Below are 5,000 nucleotides of genomic sequence, written 5' to 3' on the forward strand. Positions count from 1 at the left end.
CTCAAACACTCTTCAATAACGTATTATAAATAAAAAAATACTGTATTTCATTAGACAGGCTCCTGAATATAGATTTATCTTCCGTTTTAGCTCACAGTGAGACACAGGAACGCAATCTTCGGCTTTTTCAGCCAGGTGCATGGCAGACACAAAGCATTCTGGGTAAAACAGGTTCCACAGGCCTGCTGCTTTATCAACGTCTTTTCAGTCGACACAGCAGTAGCACTGTTTACTGCACAACACTGGAGCAGTGTGGGGCTCTGGAGGTCATGCCCACTTTCCTTCTTCAAGCCCGCGCGACTAAAACTCATCCATCAGTAAACGTCCTGCGGTTCTTACACAGCGGACGTGGGTGATGCTCAGGAACCATCGGCTCTACAGAGCTTCAGGCCACGAGACTGAATCTGCTCAAACAGCAGAAAGAACACGGAACAGAAAACAGACTGAAAACCCATGACTAAGATTCGGCATGCCCGTCGGTCCATCTGGGCTACGTGCCTGATGTAAACTAATTCCTATGCATATCTGACATTTCAATAATTAATTCATTAATTAATTAAAACATTCATTCCATTTTTAACACAGTCTTTTGTGTTTTGGCTGAATAGCCTATGAAGTTCTGAGAAAGAACTAGGAGTTCTGAGGATTCAATTCAGTTCCTCATATTTAATATTGGGATACAGCACTTTCTACGCCGCTTATCCTCCTGGGGTCGCGGGGGAGCTGGAGCCCATCCGGTCCATTGGGTGGAATGCTGGAAACACCCTCGACAGGTCGACCAGTCCATTACGGGGCAGACACAGGCAGACATTCTCACCCAAACTCACTACTAAGGCCAATTTAGCAGCCTGGCTGCCTGGCTGGGGAATCGAACCCAGGCCCTTCTTGCTCTGAGGTGACGTCACTACCCACTGCAGTACCATACTGCCCGGCTACAACATCAAATAAAAAAAAAACAAAACAATAATATCAATTAAGAATAGCTGGCATTGAATTATATCTATTATTTGAGTTGATAACTGGAGGCAGTCGTGAGCTGGAGGTTAGGGAGCCGGCCCTGTGACCGGAAGGTCGCCGGTTCGATCCCCTCAGCCGACAGTCCATGACTGAGGTGTCCTTGAGCAAGACGCCTAACCCCCAGCTGCTCCCCGGGGGCCGTGGATAGGGCTGCCCACCGCTCCGGGCACAATGTGCCTCTAAATGAGCAAACGATGTTATTCAGATTGCACTTCACGTTATTAAAGTATCAGAAACGTGCCGCTGCGTTTCAGGTGACGCTCCGTTTTAAAAATCGGCCAATTCAAAGCAACAGGATTCAGCCTTAAAAATGACTGGTGCTCTTTCAGTTACACCTCTTGATTAAAGTGCAGATAGTGCAGACAGCAGTGCAGGGCAAGCATGACCCAACAAGTCAAAATATGGAAACACTTGACCTTAATGACCTTAAAAATACGGTTTCCTGTAAATCGTGGGAAACTGAGCTCGCCTGACTCAACAGCATCCACAGCAGAAGTTCAGCATGACGAGTAACTAAGATAAATCAAATCATCTCAAGCAGAAAAAAAGTTTTTCACCAGCACTCTAACGAAATAAACCCCATCGTTTGAGTGTGGGTGTGTCCACGGATCAAGCCCCACCCCCTCCACTGCCAGCTTTACTCTGACATGACGCACCAAGATGCCTAGTTTTCATCAGCGACAGCAATTTCCATGAAAGACAGCAAGGGAGAAACGCTCGGAAGACGACAAGGCATATCAGCGTCAGCCCCATACGCTGTTTCCAAATACCAATTTTTGGAACTGCTTTAAATTTTACATACAGCATCTTCAAAATGAGCGTTTTGCGAGCTCCCTTAACTCACAGTGCAGCCCTGAACATCACCCAGGCACAGGTAAGTGAAACGCCACCTTAAGGCGAAATGCTGAACAGGCAAGGCTGTTGTAACTCGGCCACCTGAACCTGAGTTTTTGGCGGATGGACAGCCGACTATCAGACGCGATGACTGTTGCGGGAAATGTTTCAGAGGTGTAACAATGTTCTGCCGCATCAAAGCACTTATTTTTATAATTTACTGCATCTGTGTGCAAAATAATGCCAGATTTCTGACTTGGCTCCCTGTTTGTGAACAAGCTGAAGACGGTCAGCATCAACATTCACAGCTGCCACTGACCACATAATGAGACTCGGAATAAAATATTGGACTCTGCTTCGGACAGATGTTAAGATCTGACCAATATTTCACACTGATGGTCGATATTTTCACGCTGGTCTACTGCAATAAAATATTTTCTTAACTCTGCTGCGTTTGTAATCCGATAGAAATAAGCATTGCAATGTTATATTTCTTTGTAAAGCTAATCCAGGCAGATTGAGCCCAAATTTCCAGTCTATAATAGGGCAGGGCGATAAAACGATAATGGGAAGTATCGTGATAAGTTTTCCTTAATAGAGCGATAAGAAAGATTTGATAAATGTCCAATATAATAGACCATTCTCACACCTCCACGTTCAGCGACAGCCCTGGTGGTGTTTTCTACTGCAAGGAAAGCGACACTACTCTGCTGTCACCAGGCGAGGGCGCACTTCCGAGTTGTTCGACATGATTAGAGAGGTGGGCGATGAATGAAAGGAGTCGCCAAAGATACTTTAGCAACATCTGGAACGTGGAGTTATACATTCCCTGTTTGAGTGGAGCGACCGGCGAGACCTCCAAACTTCACGTGGCCTTCAGATCAGCTCAAGAACAGCATACAGAGCTTCATGGAATGGGTTTCCATGGCCGAGCAGCTGCATCCAAGCCTTATATCACCAAGCGCAATGCAAAGCGTGGAATGCAGTGGTGTAAAGCGCCGCCACTGGACTCTAGAGCAGTGGAGACGAGTTCTCTGGAGTGACCAATCACGCTTCTCCGTCTGGAAATCCGATGGACGAGTCTGGGTTTGGCGGTTGCCAAGAGACGGTACTTGTGTGGCTGCATTGTGCCGAGTGTAAAGTTTGGTGGAGGGGGGATCATGGTGTGGGGGTGTTTTCAGGAGTTGGGCTCGGCTCCTTAGTTCCAGTGAAAGGAACTCTTAAAGCTTCAGCACCAAGAGATTTTGGAGAATTTCACGCTCCCAACTTTGTGGGAACAGTTTGGGGACGGCCCCTTCCTGCTCCAACATGACTGCCCACCAGTGCACAAAGCAGGTCCATAAAGACGTGGATTAGCCAGTTTGTAACAAGAATCACTCTCAAAAAAATTGCATTATTAGCACATCTGATTAAAAGGAAAATTCCACTAATTTTTCAACATTTCTCTATAATAACTAAGACGTAAACGGTCATTCAGAGCAGTTCGGTGTGAAACACTCCGTTTTAGAGAAACTTGCCGAGTCAGAACTGTCCACAGTGGTGGTGATGGGAACCAGACGTCTGAGGCATTTAATGCCTCTAAAAGCTCCTCTAAAGTTATGATTTTACAATAGCTCTGAAATCAGGTTTTGGGCTAAAATATATTTTTTTATATATTTATATTTTTTTTAAATATTTTTATTGTGTTTAGTCATCATGATGCCTGATTATGGTAGAATTACAGGTTAAGGTTCCCTGCAATGCACCACGTCACATCAAACCACTCGGACTGACTTCGTTTACATCTCAAAAACCGTGTCCGGAGCATAATGGGTTCCCGCTTTAAGTCTCGATTCTTCCTCTTGTTCCGAGGGAGATTTCTTTGGCAGGGTCGACCTTGGCTTGCTCACTGTTGCTTGGACCTGGATTTTCTGTACAGCTGCTTTGTGACCGTGCCTGCTGTGCAAAGCGCTGTACAAATACCTTTTGGCTTGAATTACGGCAGAGATTTTGAAAAACAGACAGAATTCCACTTTAAATTACTGAAGCAATGATTTGACAGAACAGGGATTGGACGATAATTACAATTAACACTGGGCTTCCTTGAGGAGAGGTTTGGAAACGGTTAAACACATTAATATACATAACACGCACACATCTGCACTTTCCATGTAAACAGTAGTGCATGCTGCACTTCTGGTTAGACGCTGGCAGCATTTCAGTGGCTCTGTCCAGGCACTCTGCACGATCAAGCTGAATCCAGTCTAATCTAATCTGATAACATCACTGCTGACTGTCTTCTATTTATTCTTACTGTCTATTTCGGAGAAAATAAACCCTTACGGACCAGATCAACGTCAATTTTCTCAGGTGTCTGGAACTTTCCCATAGACTAAACACCACGTTTTACTTTGTGAAGAAAGACGAAATCTAATTTGCCCATTTAGTTCCATGTTCGACCAACCAAGGCAAGGCAAGGCAAGGCAAGGCAAGGCAAGGCAAGGCAAGGCAAGGCAAGGCAAGGCAAACGGCCACTCAGACCACATTTTTAGTGGTCAAAATATCAAATGTGGCCAGGGCACTTGGCAATAGGCAACGTCTACCCCTGTTTACAAACCGTAGCCTAAAAACGATCTTGTCGAAGATCCGAAGGAAGTCCAGGTCGAGGCTGCGTCCAGAGAACTGTCCCGTAGTGTTGTGCAGTGTGATTCTCATCCAAAAGCTACTCAGCATGTCAGAGTGAGGAGGGAAAGCAGCCTCCGCAGTGACACCGGCATAAAACGGACACTTAACTCTGGAGAAAGGAGCTGCGAGACTATTCCTTCTGCAGGACACTGCATGAGAGGTGGGCGTTTGCTTGCTGTTCTCCAGCCTTCAGAACGCATTGCTGCCCGATCCCTGACCGATACAGGCTCTGCCCGCATAGTGCCACATCCTACACACGCGGGCTTTGCCACATTCAGCCCCTTTCAGGTCCAGCAGATGCAAATGGGCCCAGATTCCATATCCTCAGCTTGAATAATTGATGCACCATATGCATACCGCCTTGAAAGAGGGCACTTGGGGATTGGAGACTGTTTATAACCGATAGGACGAGATGAGAAGAGAAAGGAAAGGTGCTGGAAAAGTATTTCACCACCTGAAAACTTGCAGAAAGGGCTAGAATAAAG

At 45.9% G+C, this 5,000-nt stretch overlaps 1 protein-coding gene across 3 annotated transcripts in view; it reads right to left on the reverse strand.

Moving 5' to 3' along the window:
• The window catches only part of far1 (fatty acyl CoA reductase 1), a 32,872-nt gene that overhangs the window by 24,303 nt on the left and 3,569 nt on the right, over nucleotides 1-5,000 (reverse strand). The window contains exon 1 of one of the 3 annotated variants that reach the window (XM_037540538.1): nucleotides 4,448-4,465. The exons of the other annotated variants lie outside the window; for them this stretch is intronic. The gene's annotated coding sequence lies outside the window, so the exon portion shown is untranslated. Of the gene's footprint in view, nucleotides 1-4,447; nucleotides 4,466-5,000 lie in introns of those variants that run through there. 3 annotated transcript variants of the gene reach the window in all.

Source organism: Pygocentrus nattereri, chromosome 8 (assembly GCF_015220715.1).
Source record: "Pygocentrus nattereri isolate fPygNat1 chromosome 8, fPygNat1.pri, whole genome shotgun sequence".
Classification (NCBI taxonomy): Eukaryota; Metazoa; Chordata; class Actinopteri; order Characiformes; family Serrasalmidae; genus Pygocentrus; species Pygocentrus nattereri.